Genomic DNA, 17,574 nt, shown 5'->3' on the forward strand with positions numbered 1-17,574 from the left:
GACTATAAAAATGGGACCTCCCTGCTTGGCACTAAGCATCAAGGGTAGGAATTGGGGGCTAGATCACCACTGCGGTTAAATGCGGAGATAAAAATTCATACACTCAGGTGTGTAACAATCAGTGGAACTTTTACTGAGATATGTCCGGGGCGGGGTCTTCCAGACTGTTACGCCCCCTGGTGGCTCGAGGCAGAAGAGCGCAACATAGGGCGACACAATGGGTCAGTGAGGGTGCAAGTACACAAAACCAAGAGACGAATATGCTATAAAGAATTTATTACCAAACAAAGGCAACACAGGGAAGTCAGTGAGAAACTAAATGTGGCACCAAAATAAAGAACCAAACATAAATCCCGCCCCTCCCTTAACAGGTGCAAAGCACCCAACAAAATACAAGGAATGGTGACCACAACTAAAACTGGGGTTCTAACAGAAAATAACTACATGTGGTGAAAGAAATGGAAACCCCGGGGTGTCTAAGGCCTGCTCCCTGTGTGCAAACAGACAAAAAGGGTTAAAACAAATACAACTAAAGTGGGCTGGTAAGCAAAACAAGGATCAGGTTAACAACTAATAATACTACATTGAAGCTCCAACAAAAGGTTAACCAATAACACAAACAAGAAAGCTAAACAAAACCAAACCGCTCTACATACCCAAAGCTCTGCCACCGCTCAGGTAGCAGAGACAGAACTGAACACAAAAGGACATATATATAGGGGAGGGACACCAGGCGATTGGATGATTGGGGAGGTGGGCTGGAGAACCGGAACAGGTGTGAATGATGAATGATGATTGGAACCAGGCGGCCGCATCTGCTAGAAGCTTGACAATGAAGAAACAGAAGGGGGAGACAAAAACAACACCAAGACAACACCAAACACATACTGGGCCCAAAAGAAAACAACACAGCCAACACAAACAATACGTAACACTTCCCCCCACAAAGAGTCAGCCTACAGCTGACGACACTCCAAACCTCACCATCACATCAATCCCCCCCATCAGAACAAACCTTCTGGGCGCACAAATTTACGCACGAGACAGGGCATCAGCAAAGATATTCTCGCTGCCCTTCTTGTGATGAATAACCAAATTATAATTCTGAAAAATCAAAGACCACCTCATTAGTCGTCGGTTGTGGTTGTACATACGCTGTAAAAACACTAGTGGGTTGTGATCAGTAAACACGACCACAGGCTCAGCACTAGACCCAACATAGACCTCGAAGAACTGAATTGCAAGCAACAAAGCCAAGGTCTCCTGCTCGATGGTAGAATAATGGCTCTGGCAGGAACGGAATTTCTTTGAGAAATACCCAACTGGATGGACCAACCCAGTAGAATCCATCTGGGACAGCACCGCACCAGCCCCAGTAGAACTAGCATCCACCTCAATAGAGAAAGGCTTGCTTAAGTCAGGAGCCATAAGAACCGGAGCGCTGCACAAGAGCGCTTTGCAGCTGCCAAAGGCCACCTGACACTTATCTGTCCATACGAATGGAACTAAAGGACTAATAAGATCAGTTAGTGGAGCTGCAACGGATGAGAAATTTCTACAAAAGCCTCTGTAGTAACCTGTCATGCCGAGAAATCGGCGCAACTCTCGGCGCGTAGCTGGCACAGGAAAAGACACAATAGCAGCAACCTTTTCCTTTAGGGGGCGCACTTCACCGCCACCCACCTGTTTCCCTAAATAAGTGACAGTCGCTTTACCGAATTCGCATTTGGCCAAATTCAAGGTGATCGACACATCGGATAAACGCTGGAACACGAGTGAATAACTACGTCTAGACGAGTGAATAACTACGTCATCCAAATATGCAGTACAGTTGGACACCCCAGAAAACACAATATTGACAAGTCTTTGGAATGTAGCAGGAGTGTTTCTCATGCCAAAGGCCATCACAGTATATTGTAGGAATGAATCCGGAGTTACAAATGCACTAATATCGGAGGCACGAGGTGACAGCGGAACTTGCCAATAGCCTTTGAGCAAATCTAGCTTAGTGACAAACTGGGCTGAACCGATGGTGTCAATACAGTCATCTACTCTCGGCATAGGAAATGAATCTGGCATGGTTACCTGGTTAACTTTACGATAATCAGTGCAAAATCTGACAGTGGAATCTGGCTTAGGCACCAGTAGGCAAGGAGAGCTCCAGGGACTAAAACTAGGGCGCGCTAAATCATGTTGCACAAGATATGCAACCTCCTGTTCCATCTGAGCTCTTTTGGAGGCATTGACTCTATAAGGGTGTTGCTTAATAGGTCTTGCCTCGCCAACGTCAACATCATGCACAAGTACCCTAGTGCGCGTGGGAACATCCCCAAACAGACAGGGAAATTCTGAAATGAGCTGGAGTAGGTCAGCCTCCTGCTCTCGGCTAAGATGAGGCATGAGAGAATGAAGGTTCTTTAACATGTCTGAGTTACATAACCGAGGAGTCTGCTGCTGAACGGTTCGCAGACTCAGACCATCCTCATCACTCACTGCACCCACTGAGACACTAGAGGGGACAACTGACGCCAAAGCAGCAGGCGTGACCACAACAGGCGCACGCTGCACAGTAGGCTGAGCTTCCTCTCTGGAATAAAAGCGCTTCAACATATTGATATGGCATACCCGGGTGTTCCTCCTCCTATCAGGGGTTTTTACCACATAGTCTGTTTCACTTAGCTGGCGCTCGATTGTATATGGTCCAGAGAACCGAGCACACATTGAGGAACCAACAACCGGCAGCAAGACTAACACTGAATCACCAGGTTCAAAGGAACGCGACTGAGCGCGCTTGTCAAAGTGACGCTTCATGTCATTTTGAGCAGACGAAAGGCTATCCCTAGCCATGCTACAAGCCTCATGTAACCTTTCCCTTAAACGACTGACATATGAAAGCACAGGTTTCTGGTCAGATGAACTGCTCGTGCCCATGAGCTGGTCCTTTAACACCCGTAGAGGACCCCTCACAGTGTGACCAAATACCAGCTCAGCAGGACTAAAACCCAACGACTCCTGCACAATTTCTCTCAAGGCAAAGAGAGCCAGGGGAACACCCTCGTCCCAGTCTTTACCACTCTCTGTACAGTACTTTCGCAACACCGACTTCAAAGACTGATGCCACCGCTCCAGCGCCCCCTGGGACTCGGGATGGTACACGCTGGAGATTCTGTGAGAGATAGAAAGAGATTTTAAGACCTGCTCAAATACCCCTGACAGGAAATTAGTTCCCTGATCAGTTTGCACAATCTTAGGAAGTCCAAATGTCGAAAAAAAACTTGATCAGGGCTTTTATGACAGATTGGGATGTAATCTTCCTAAGAGGTATTGCCTCAGGGTATCTGGTGGCTATACACATGATGGTCAATAAAAATTGGTTGCCGGATTTTGTTTTAGGCAATGGACCAACACAATCGACCAGTACATGCTCAAACGGTTCACCAATAGCTGGAACCGGGTGCAGAGGGGCAGGCTTAATCGCCTGATTAGGCTTTCCCGCTACCAGGCAAACATGACACGCACGGCAGAAACAAACCACATCTTTTTTTAGACCTGGCCAAAAGAAATGGCGCAATATGCGGTCATAGGTCTTGGTGACGCCCAAATGACCCGCCCAGGGGCAATCCTGGGCCAGAGTCAAAACCGACTGACGATATGGTGTGGGCACAACAATCTGAACCACTGTGTTCCATTCACTGTCAGACTCACGGTGGGATTTCCATCTCCGCATTAGGAGATCATTCTCTACAAAATAGCTGACATCCTTATTTGTAGCCACACCCATGTCTAACTCCCGAGCAGCCTCCCAACACTTGGTCAACCCAACATCTGTCTTCTGAAAGGACATCAGATGACTACGTGTCATAGGTAGCTGGGTATGCTCGGACACAAGGGTTCGTCTTTGGAGAATGCTCTGAGTACAAGCACTGGTCTCAGCAGTAGGCGAAGTGGCTGTAGATGGAACTGGGGTAGCTGACGCGCCAGATAACTCAGTCGCGAACATGGTATCAGCCAAGTCAACTACCTCACTCTGTCTTCGTGCCTGCGCACGGGTGACTGCGCACACAGGGAACACTGCAGGAAACCTCTGGGCCAACACATCAGGCTGTAGAACAATGGGATGTTCCAGAACCTCCAACATGGGCATAACCTTGCCACCAGCAATATCATTACCAAGCAAAAACGTTACACCTCTGATTGGCAAAGACTGCCGCACGGCAACCTTAAACACTCCACTGGCTAGCTCACAACTAAGGTGCACCAGATGGAGAGGCACCGACACATAATTCATTTCAATGCCCTGCACCAAAACACTAGACCCAGTGGATGACTTTTCAGAAAAAGGCAGAATGTCGGAGAGTATGAAAGACTGGGCTGCTCCCGTGTCTCTCAAGATACACACTGAACACTGGTCCGCCGCCGTACCACTGAGAGACACCCACCCCTCTAACAAGAACGGTGCGTAACCAGGGTCCAATGAACCGTACACTCCACCCAACTGTGGTGGCAGAGGCGCTATTGCTTGTACCAACCCAACCTCCTTGGGGTTTTTGCTGGGCTGCGACATTTTACGTTTTAACATGAAACAGTCGGCCCTGACGTGGCCAGGTTGGTTACAATGCCAACACACTCGTTCCTCATCAGCGCGTGGTGTGACAGACCGGGGAGTGAACCGTGGAGTAGACCGGGGAGATGACGGGCGGTGCACACCAGCCTGCTCTCTCGCTGGAGAGGCAAAGGGAGCTGAACTCCTCTCGCTACGGGAAAATGTCTGCTTGTGGGTTATCACAAATTCATCGGCAAGCACTGCAGCTTGTGCTATAGTCTTAACCTTCTGCTCATTAAGATAGGTCACCAGACAGTCGGATAAGCAGTTCTTGAATTCCTCAATCAAAATCAACTCCGACAATGACTTAAAGTCAGTAACATTGCTGGCTTTGCACCACCTATTGAATTGGGTCTCCTTGTCACGGGCAAACTCAACAAAGGTTTTGCCAGGCGACTTTCGATAGGACCTAAATTTCTGCCTATACGCCTCTGGGACTAACTCATAGGCACGTTGAACCGCTGCCTTGATCGTCTCGTAAGACAGGCTATCCTCCAAGGATAGTGAGGCTAATATCTCCTGGGCTTTACCTGTCAGCTTACATTGTAATAGTAGAGCCCAGACTGCCTTTGGCCACTGCAAGGAGGTACCGACACGCTCAAAAGCGTTGAAATAGGAATCAACCTCTGCTTCACGGAACGGGGGGACTAAGGCTATATGTCTACTGACATTGAAACCACCCGCAACTGCGGATGAATCGTTTGTCTTAACAAGACTAGAGGACGGCGGAGAGTGTAAGACTGACGGAATGGAACCAGAGGATTGGATGGAACGAGCAGTGACAGCATCTAATTCCATTTGCTTCAGTTTTACTTCTGTCTCTAACTCCAGCTTCCGAATGGCCAACTGATGGTTGAATTGAGCCTCCCTCTCCCTCTCCTTCGCCTCTAACTGCAAACGAACGAACCTCAAGCTAGGCTGGGCATCACCTCCTCCAGGAGGGGAGGGGGGAGGAGAGAACCGGGGAAGAGAAAACCGTCTAAACGTACGAGGAGGGTTAGCCTCTTTCATAGGAGTACTGTCCATCAGAGCGGGCTCCTCCTTCACCTCCTCCTCAGACGCCGTCCCAGTCTCGGACCCAGACAACTCAGACTCTTTCATCTCCCCTACCTCCTCATCCATAGGAGGCTGCTGAGAACTGAGCGGGTCAGAGATAGGAGTAGGCCCATCACCATCTGTGACAGGAGTAGCACCTTCACCTGTACCCAACACATGACGTTCAACCAACAAATGTACTACAGCCTCTCTCAGCTGAGCTTTTATCAGACTACTTGAAAAAGTAACATCAAAGTGGACCGCAATAGCCCTCAAATCCTCTTTCCTACAGCGATCTATGCGCTCCAAAGAAGGATCACCAAGAAACTCCTCCAAATTAAAGGCGCTCATGACTACAGGGCAAATGTCACAACCAGTAACCAAAACCAACAACACAACCAGACTAACTCAACCAACAGCCCACTAACGTGCACCCAGCACACCAACACTGCCCCATTGGCCGCCCGAAGGGATCACAGATCCCGGACGAGCCCCCATTTATGTTACGCCCCCTGGTGGCTTGAGGCAGAAGAGCGCAAAATAGGGCGACGCAATGGGTCAGTGAGAGTGCAAGTACACAAAACCAAGAGACGAATATGCTATAAAGAATTTATTACCAAACAAAGGCAACACAGGGAAGTCAGTGAGAAACTAAATGTGGCACCAAAATAAAGAACCAAACATAAATCCCGCCCCTCCCTTAACAGGTGCAAAGCACCCAACAAAATACAAGGAATGGTGACCACAACTAAAACTGGGGTTCTAACAGAAAATAACTACATGTGGTGAAAGAAATGGAAACCCCGGGGTGTCGAAGGCCTGCTCAGTGCTCCCTGTGTGCAAACAGACAAAAAGGGTTAACAAACAAATACAACTAAAGTGGGCTGGTAAGCAAAACAAGGATCAGGTTAACAACTAATAATACTACATTGAAGCTCCAACAAAAGGTTAACCAATAACGCAAACAAGAAAGCTAAACAAAACCAAACCGCTCTACATACCCAAAGCTCTGCCACCGCTCAGGTAGCAGAGACAGAACTGAACACAAAAGGACATATATATAGGGGAGGGACACCAGGCGATTGGATGATTGGGGAGGTGGGCTGGAGAACCGGAACAGGTGTGAATGATGAATGATGATTGGAACCAGGCGGCCGCATCTGCTAGAAGCTTGACAATGAAGAAACAGAAGGGGGAGACAAAAACAACACCAAACACATACTGGGCCCAAAAGAAAACAACACAGCCCACACAAAAAATACGTAACACAGACATTCCAGAAGAGGGCCATGCCCGGGCCACCCTTTACTCAGAGAAGGCCTCTTCTTGCTGGGATTGCAGCTGGCCAGGCTCCCCCCGAGGGAGAAAAAGTATTTTCCAAGATTTAAAAAATAAAAAATAAAAAAAGGTAGAAAATGTATTTATTTTGATGACATTCGCAGTAACAGCAAAAAATTGTCAAGGTTACACGTTTTCTGTGTTACCCATGGAGGTGTTACCTAATCCGCAGTGTTCCAACACACCACCACTGCTTCCGTTTCAATTTGTTACATTTTGTCGGGGCTGAATTATACCTCCATGGGGCTGAATCGCTAGGGTAGGGGGGTTAACAAGGCAACACAGTGCAGAAACAGGACCATACCACTCCGCAACGACGAGCTTGCGTGTTTAATAATGTGTATGTGATGTGGATGTTGATTTGGAGCCAGTGCAAAGATGCCAGGATAGGGGTGATATGGTATTTACACACTCCCATCCGGATCCTGGCAGCACTGTTCTGGATGTACTGGAGCTTTTGTGGGAGGAAGAGGATGAGTACCTTTTCTTTCCTTTTTTTCTTGAGTTACTGATATTTATTTAGCTTTTTATGTATAAGACTTTAATTTATATGTATATTTCTGTAATTCCACGGTTGCTTTGGCAATATGAACACTTGTTCTTTCATGCCAATAAAGCCCATTGAATTGAATTGAATTGAGAGAGAGGAGGAGGAGAGAGGAGGATGAGCCAGAGAGATAGAGAGAGAAGGAGGAGGAGCCAGAGAGAGAGGAGGAGGAGGAGGGAGGATGAGCCAGAGAGAGAGAGAGAGAGGAGGAGGAGCCAGAGAGAGAGGAGGAGGAGAGGCCCGCCGGCCCGCCTCCTCCTCCTCTCGCTCTCTGGCTCCTCCTCCCCTCTCTCTCTCTCTCTGGCTCTTCCTCCTCCTCCTATAAAAGAGAGAGATAGAGAGGATCCTCCTATAAAAGAGAGAGATAGAGAGAGAGAAAGAGAGGAAAAGAAAGAGATAGAGAGGATCCTCCTATAAAAGAGAGAGAGAGAGAGAGGAGGAGGAGCCAGAGAGAAAGATAGAGAGCGCTAGAGAGAGAGAGAGAGAGAGAGAGAGCGCGCTCTCTATCTCTCTCTCTGCCTCCTCCTCCTCCACTCTCCCTCTCTCCGGGGCTCTCTGGCTTTTATACACCCCCTGGCCGACGTCACAAGGGCGCTCTGTGACGTCACGATTTACAAGGCTCTTTTGACAAAACTACCAACCTTGTGAGTCACAGTTGAGTTCTAAAATCACTTGATTGGCACTTTTGGTTACATTTCTGACAGTGTACTAGACGTAGTGAGCCGTAAGCGGTCATCCATCTTATTTCTAGCCACTAGGAAAGACGTTGCCATAAAGCAGGGCTGCCAAGTTTGACCAAAAACTTGGAGTGAGATTTATCCCTTTCCCCGTTGATTTTATTGTCGAGCGAGTTGTTGACAGCGGGGGGGGGATTGATCATTTTTATTGTGATTGTCGCGCGAGTTGTTGACGGGGGAAGGACTTTTGCCCTGAATTCTGCACCTTTGGTCGTGAGGCGGGGTTCGTTCGATCCACCCAATCCCCCCCCTGGCTACGGGCCTGTAGTATGTAAGGGTTGGTCATTTCTCCGCGTGAGAATTGTTATGTGTGGCGTGTGAGCGTGAGAAGAGCCTGAAATGCGTGTGTCTCACGCTCAATGCGTGAGACTTGGCAGCCCTGATACCATATGGGACTGTGGTGCCGGTGCGTGCTATGCTACAGTAGCCTACAATCAGCAGTCTTGTGCAAGTATAGCGGTGACGGAGTTAGGAGTGGGGAGTCAGGGAGAGTCAGAGGGGGGACACAAGCCTTGCTGATGAGGATGCTGATGGACTCGATAATGGGGGTGTATAAGAGTAGCCTACCATCATCGTCTTTGGCAGGTTGTATTTCATCAGCTGTCTCAGGAAATACATTCTGCTGTGCCTTGGAGCTGATGTTTCGCTGCCACTGGATTCCGCAGAGATGACCAGGGAGTCGTTCAGGATGATGGGGGGGGGGGGGGGGGGGGGGTTCTTCCTGAAGTATAGAACCATCTCCACTGTCTTAAGAGCATTGAGCTGGTTGTTTTGGAAGCAGAGAGAACAGCCCGTTGCCCTTCAGGATCCTGTTGGCCTTGGTCTTGCATCTTCTGGTGTAGATGTCCTCGAGGTGGGGGAGTGGTGCCCCTGGTTGGCTCTGTGGGCTGCAGGGGGTCTGTGATGGATTTGAGGTGCAGCAGAACAAGGCGAACATCGGACTAAACCAATGAGTGTGCCTGTCACTTACATCACATATTAGCCACCAGGTGGCAGTACAGGGCTGAGACACGTATCCTCCTCCCACCGGTCCTCACCCAAACAGACGGCCCTGGTGCATGGTCGGTCTAGTGCCCATGGTCTAGTGCCCTAGCCACCAAAGGTCTGTTCTTGTCTGTGGTCAAGGACCCATGGCCTAGATCAAATAGCCTAGACACTGCAGATCAACCTAAGAACACCACCCCTACCGTGAAGCATGGAGGCGGCAGCATCATGTTAGGGATGCTTCTCTGCGGCAGGGATTGGAAACTCACAAAGACAGAGGCCACATTGCTGACAAATGTGCTAGTGGCAAGTATTTTGTTTGTAATTAATTTAGGAAAATATGTCAATATGTTTTCTTTTTTGTGACATTGTAGAGTATTTTGTGTTAATCAGTGACACAAAAAGGACATTAAATCAATTTTGATTCCACGTTGTAACACAATAAAAAGTCAAAAAGTTCAAGGGGGTGAATACTTTTTATACTGTTTATATCAGCCTATAGTTTAACACTGAACTATTTTCTTTCTTTTTTTTTTACAATTAGGCTAATAGACTCAATCACGAAGATAATTCAGTCAGCCCCCCCCCCCCCCCCCCCCCCCCCCCCCACACACACACACACACACTCACAATCAAATAGGAGCGCTTAAAAGGCTGGTCGGATGCATGCTGCAACCTATATCCGTATCCGCCACTCATCTTGCCCACGTTTTCTATGGAGAGGGATGTATTGTAAGCGGTTTTGATAGATTTCTATGAATCATTCATATTCAAGGACGGCTGGTTATTTTGGAGACTAAAAGTTACTCGTAGCACATTTGAAAGGACCCCAAGACGAGGCGCCAGGACAGCCTTGAAACCGACCGTTGTCGTTGTGAACACTAAAAATAACTGCATATTGAAAAAGCGGAGGATATCAACAAAGATATTACGACAAAACAATTCATAACAAGCCGATTTTCAATGACAAGCAAACAATCGTTCTGCATCTCTCTCTGCTGTCTCTCTCTGCTCTCAATTCAATTCAAATGACTTTATTGGCATGGGAAACGTCCGTTTATTGCCAAAGCAAACATCACAAAAATCTTCAAATATACATGTAAATACGAAATTGGTGAAATGAATGAATAAGTGTAGGAATATTTACAAATGTATTTAAACTGGTACTTTTAAGTACAGTGCGCGATGTGCAGGGATACTTATTGATAGTCTTTAAGGTGGTTGTCTTCCACGGATGTCCTTTCCCTACTAACACAGTACGTAAAACTGACGGGACACATTGGTGTAATTGTGGTAACTTTGCGACGTCACCAGCAGCGGACCTAGCTGACACCTAGCTGACACTTGCCTTTTCAGTCGCAAAATAACCAAAATAGCCGTCCTCAAGTACACTGTAAGGGAACGTAGCCGCCACTGCTGCTTAAATCCGTAACTACGATGTAATTAAATAACGTGACAATGTGGTTAGATCACAGTCCCAATCTGACTTTATTGGAAATGTGTCACAGTGGGTCAGAACATTTGTAAATTACTTAGGTTTTAAAATAAATTTTGAAGTCATACAGTTACAGAATTGTAATAATGAGGAGAAATCCTGCATGTCTGTTTTGTGTGTAATTTCTCATTTACAGTTAATATTAACACTAAAGATTTGCAGTCTAGGCCTAATAAAAATAATGATAAAAAATATGCCTATGAATAAAGTCCTAATTTTGCAACCTAAATGTGAGCAATGAACGCTGAGCAGTGAACGTAGAATGCAAGGCATTGGGCTACTTTCTTAGGTGACACAATTGAAGAACTAGACAAACAAGTTACACACTCTGTGCCAGTAGGTGGCTGTATGCACATTAAAGTTGTTTGCGATCCGCCACTAAACCCAGCGAAGGAGAAGAAGAACGAGGACGGGTTAAACTTCCGCCCTGTTTGAAACAGAAGCGATTGAGAAAGACCAACACGCTGTCTTTGTCCCCGCGACAACACAGATCCTGTAAGTATCTCAATTTCAATGTATACATTAGTATGTATACATACATACTATGTATTTTGGTATCGTCCCAGATAAAACACCAACGTTATGTGCAAGCTACCCTTTTGTAATGATTATCTATATGCAGATGCTCTCTTTCCAATGTTAGCTAACTAGCTAGCCAGCTAACGTGATTAGCCTTTTTCGGGCAATGGTGGAGTCTTCTCAAGTCTAGCAGGCTCGCGCGAGCTCCTGCACGTTCGTACTGTTTCATCGCTTGGAATAAAATGCGATAATTAGCTTACTCATTGATTTCGCATTAACCCACGACACCGTTAGTATGTGTTTGTTTTTAGGCATTCATTTTTCCGAAGTTAACGTTAACAGAATACTAGAAGCCCCAACAACGGAGCTAGGCTAGCTAGCAGGATTTGTTATAGCAGCCATCTTGGCTCATTTGGTTACAGCAGCCATCTTGGTGGATTTCATGTTACCCTTAACTGTTGAAATGGTTGCTCATTCTGTCAAACGGGTAAAGAATTGTGTACTACGTTTTCACTCGCATACAAATCCAAATTTTGCATAATAGGTACTCATGATGTGGACTACTAATAGAGGCGCTAAGACGGGGACAGGCGTGGCCAGGGGCAGTCCTGGGACAGCACCACAGGCTCTGTGAGTCTTGTTCAGTTGAATGCCCTCATGAGTATTAACAGAAGAGCACCATATACATATGCACACATACACTCTAACATGTCGCTCTCTCCTCAGCTCAGCCCAATGGTCTCTGATGGTGTCTCTGATCTGTCTGGCCAGCCCTTAGGTGGAGAAACACCTGATCATCAATAAAGGCAGGCACACGTAAGTACAAATGCACATACGTTTCCATAGACGGGATAAACAAATGGGGATATTGATATTGAGTTAATGTTAGCGGTAGACATGTGAGATTCATAAGACGCATCACTGATGCCAGTGACGCCACAATATCAGGGAAATTGAGCAATTGCTTCCCTGTAGTGCAAACTTGCAAGATTCGCTCAGTTATTAACCCTTCTTGCCTTTTTTGTTGTTGGTTTTCTCTCTCCTCCTTCCTCTCTGTGCAGTTCTCCTGTGTGCTGAGCCGCTATCCCATGTATTGCCACTGCTGACAGGGTAGAGCTCAGCCCCATGCAGAAGTGAGTGATCGTGGGAAGATCATTTTCCCGTTTTTTTTCCCTCCAGTTTTAGGAACCGTCTCAAGAATGTGTTCCCCACTTTTATGCCTTTAAATCAGGGTTGGAGTATTCCAGGTGTGTGGCCATGGCCATGAACACCAGTAGAGGAGGGAACCAAGTGTCTCATTCTCTCTCCACAGTTGTGTGGTTGTAACCCCCCACTAGCTACATATTCATTCAATCTTTATTTAACCTCGTGAATCAATTGAGAGTAAGCTCTCATTTACAATGACGTATAATCACTCTATATTTGAACTTGTACTACAGGTGAGATAATCCTTTTTAATGGTCTCTCTCATTCGCTCTCTTAGCTGTGATGTTAGAGTTGTGCAAGACTTGGGTGTTCTCCTGCTCTGAGTGCCCATTCTCCTATACCTCCCAGATCTACCTCCACAAGCACATCAAGAGGAGCCATGACAACCTCTGTCTCTGCTGAGGAACACACAGAGCATTATGAAGTAGCCAGTGCCTTGGCGAAGGTGTTTGAGCAGCAGTCATCAATGGATTAACTCCCAAGACACAAGGAAGAGACAGCGCAACACACACTATGACTCCAGTGACGAAGGTAATATAATAAAGTGCATTCAACAGTCCCAAAAGAGTACTACTTGAGTTGACTAATCTGAGCTAATTTACCTCTACTATATGTTCCAGTGCCCAGGCAGCCGGTCGGCAGAACTCAGACCAGACCAGCTATGCCAGGTGCCAGAGCCGGAAGGCCTGCTCTGCCAGTTATCAATGCAGGTATCCATGCATGTTTGTGTTGGTGAAATGTCTATGCATATTTGCACACTTACAGTTAACTCAGGACTTTCTGAAGACTCATGTACTCAGTTCACTAATTCGCTCATCTCACATCTCACTACTCGGCAGTAGATGTTCATCGCCCGGGTCCTTTGAGCCAAGGCGCTGTGAGCCCAGGCCCTTCAGACCTTCAGACGTCCAGGCACGAGCAGCATGCATCAGCGATTAGCACCCCGGCCAGACCAGGTCAGGGTCTGACATGTCTCATGTCGAGTTGATTCTTCCCCTTATGCCAGAATCACTACGCCGCCAGCACCATAGTTTCCTGCTCATCCCTTTATCCTCTGGTTTTCAGGTAGTTCTCTGATGCCATCGCCTGTGAGACCAACAGCTCCAGCAGTGTTGCCATCAAGCTCTGCAGATGCTGGTATGCTGAATTTTGTGAACTATTTCATGCTGCATGTAGGGATATACTTTGAGCTGAATATCCATTATGGGACCGTACAATTACTTATAGCCACATCTGTGTTTAATATCCAGACTTCCAGAGGATGATGTGTCAGCAGTTCTCCAGCGTCATGCAGAGTCTGAGGGAGATGGCACAGACAATGATGAGGCTGGAGCAGAGACTGGAGCAGAGACTGTCCGGCGAGTCTGCAGACAGCTATCGGGGAGCAGTACTGGATGACCTGCACCCTGCTAAAATGGAGGAGGAGCTGCTGGTCTTGGAGGAGCAGCTGAAGGACAAGGATCATCAAAGGAAGATGGTGAGTAACTTCAGGGCAGAACTTTGTTCCTTATTTTTGCAGGGAAGTGTTAAGGAAATGTAAAAGTAAATGATTGTCTTTATGTTTTGCAGACACGATATCTGAGTTCCATTGGCGGCAAAGATCTGCCAGATGTGGTCCGGCGGGTGCTGTCAGCCATTGCCATACACAGAGTGTGGTGTGTCTACAGCGTCCATGGGAAGAGGGGGAAGAAGCCTCTGAAGAATATGACCCTCTACAATGTCATATTACGTAAGGGATTGTTCATATTTTCGCAAAATAATACATTGTCTTTGCTTCATGCCATGTGCATTGAAACCATTCCCTTTTTGGTTAAAAGGTGCAGTTATGGCCTGTAAGCCAAGCACCACTGTGACGGAGGTGTCTGCCCAGCTGCAGGAGATGCTGAACCATGCCCCTGCTCGATGCAAAAAGGTATGTGATGTCAGGCAGTTAATTTTCTCGTATCCAGTGACATGGCACGCTTCCAATGAACGTATGCGACTTGCTTTTACAGCCATTTCATTATGTCCTTAGGCATCTGCTCCAGCCCAGCTGACCTCCCCAGCCCAGCCCCTGACCGCAGCTCCAGCCCTGACCACAGTGGAGTATTCAGATGAGGATGACCTCTTCTGCCCAGACTCTCGATTCAGATGTGGGTGACCCCCAGCCCGTCTCCCTAAACCTGCCTTTCCAGCCTGCAAGGATGGATGCCTTTTTTGTAAATAGTTTTTGTAAATTTTAACCTTTTTTTTGTGGGATACAACGGTCTGTTCCCGGTCTGCCTGCCACAGAATGCGCACTGTTTCATTTTTGTTTTTAGAACTTTTGCAATTGTCAGATAATGGGTTGCTAGCCAGAGCTTGTACATGCTTTTTTTTGCTTTTCTGGCTATGCGTAATGTGACAGACCGTAAACCTCATCCTTGTAAATATGTATACTTTTAATTTGTAATGTACTTTGTGTAATAAAATGTTCTAAACTATTCAGTCTTATATTGGTCTGTATCATAATGCTTGCTGCTATATCCCCATATAGCATTAATTCGTTTTTGTACTGGTAAATGCTAAATATAGCCAGTGGTACTGCAAATGCTAAATATAGCCAGTGGTACTGCAAATGCTAAATATAGCCAGTGGTCAGTAAGTGACCATATTTGCACCGTGCGAAAAAGACGTGCAGACCAAGTCATATAAATACCTGTAAATCTAGTGTCAGCCAAGTGAGTTTATTACGGAAGTTCCTGCCCACGTTTTTTGCACGCGGCCGCACCATATTTGCACCGTGCGAAAAAGACATGCAGACCAAGTCATATAAATACCTGTAAATCTAGTGTCAGCCAAGTGAGTTTATAACGGAGGTTCCTGCCCACGTGATCACGTGCGTTCTTTGCACGCGGCCGCAACTTCGGAATGACGTGTCGTTCTAACGTAGCGTCTACTAAACGGCAGATCTCGCGTTTCCGTAAATGGCCGCGTAATTTCCGCACGCGGCGCAGATGAATCGTCACCTATAGCGGCCGTATGTAGAACGTTTGCGCATCCTGCGTGTGTTAGTAGGGTTTCCTGTCACAACTCTCTCTGCTCTCTTCATCTGTCTCTTTCTCTCTCTCTCTCTCTCTGTACTTAAAGTGACGTCTGATACGTCTGACTATACAAGGACACAGAAAGCATTTCATATGGGACAGCGACCATAGGGGACACATTCCATTCCTAAAATATACCCCTCCGCCTACTTGCTTGTCGATTCCTTGTTGATTATGGACTCAGAGCTCTACATAAAGTGGCAAAGGTAGAAATTAAGCAGTTTGGCTCTGTGGCCTAGTGGTAGAGTGTCCGCCCAGAGACAGAGGTTGTGGGTTCAATCCCCGGCCGAGTCATACCAAAGACTATAAAAATGGGACCTCCCTGCTTGGCACTCAGCATCAAGGGTAGGAATTGGGGGCTAGATCACCACTGCGGTTAAATGCGGAGATTAAAATCCACACTCAGGTGTGTAACAATCAGTGGAACTTTAACTGAGATATGTCCGGGGCGGGGTCTTCCAGACTGTTACGCCCCCTGGTGGCTCGAGGCAGAAGAGCGCAACATAGGGCGACACAATGGGTCAGTGAGGGTGCAAGTACACAAAACCAAGAGACGAATATGCTATAAAGAATTTATTACCAAACAAAGGCAACACAGGGAAGTCAGTGAGAAACTAAATGTGGCACCAAAATAAAGAACCAAACATAAATCCCGCCCCTCCCTTAACAGGTGCAAAGCACCCAACAAAATACAAGGAATGGTGACCACAACTAAAACTGGGGTTCTAACAGAAAATAACTACATGTGGTGAAAGAAATGGAAACCCCGGGGTGTCTAAGGCCTGCTCACTGCTCCCTGTGTGCAAACAGACAAAAAGGGTTAAAACAAATACAACTAAAGTGGGCTGGTAAGCAAAACAAGGATCAGGTTAACAACTAATAATACTACATTGAAGCTCCAACAAAAGGTTAACCAATAACGCAAACAAGAAAGCTAAACAAAACCAAACCGCTCTACATACCCAAAGCTCTGCCACCGCTCAGGTAGCAGAGACAGAACTGAACACAAAAGGACATATATATAGGGGAGGGACACCAGGCGATTGGATGATTGGGGAGGTGGGCTGGAGAACCGGAACAGGTGTGAATGATGAATGATGATTGGAACCAGGTGGCCGCATCTGCTAGAAGCTTGACAATGAAGAAACAGAAGGGGGAGACAAAAACAACACCAAGACAACACCAAACACATACTGGGCCCAAAAGAAAACAACACAGCCAACACAAACAATACGTAACACAGACATTCCAGAAGAGGGCCATGCCCGGGCCACCCTTTACTCAGAGAAGGCCTCTTCTTGCTGGGATTGCAGCTGGCCAGGCTCCCCCCGAGGGAGAAAAAGTATTTTCCAAGATTTAAAAAATAAAAAATAAAAAAAGGTAGAAAATGTATTTATTTTGATGACATTCGCAGTAACAGCAAAAAATTGTCAAGGTTACACGTTTTCTGTGTTACCCATGGAGGTGTTACCTAATCCGCAGTGTTCCAACACACCACCACTGCTTCCGTTTCAATTTGTTACATTTTGTCGGGGCTGAATTATACCTCCATGGGGCTGAATCGCTAGGGTAGGGGGGTTAACAAGGCAACACAGTGCAGAAACAGGACCATACCACTCCGCAACGACGAGCTTGCGTGTTTAATAATGTGTATGTGATGTGGATGTTGATTTGGAGCCAGTGCAAAGATGCCAGGATAGGGGTGATATGGTATTTACACACTCCCATCCGGATCCTGGCAGCACTGTTCTGGATGTACTGGAGCTTTTGTGGGAGGAAGAGGATGAGTACTTTTTCTTTCCTTTTTTTCTTGAGTTACTGATATTTATTTAGCTTTTTATGTATAAGACTTTAATTTATATGTATATTTCTGTAATTCCACGGTTGCTTTGGCAATATGAACACTTGTTCTTTCATGCCAATAAAGCCCATTGAATTGAATTGAATTGAGAGAGAGGAGGAGGAGAGAGGAGGATGAGCCAGAGAGATAGAGAGAGGAGGAGGAGCCAGAGAGAGAGGAGGAGGAGGAGGGAGGATGAGCCAGAGAG

This window comes from Borostomias antarcticus, assembly GCF_949987555.1.
Source record: "Borostomias antarcticus genome assembly, chromosome: 26".
Lineage (NCBI taxonomy): Eukaryota > Metazoa > Chordata > Actinopteri > Stomiiformes > Stomiidae > Borostomias > Borostomias antarcticus.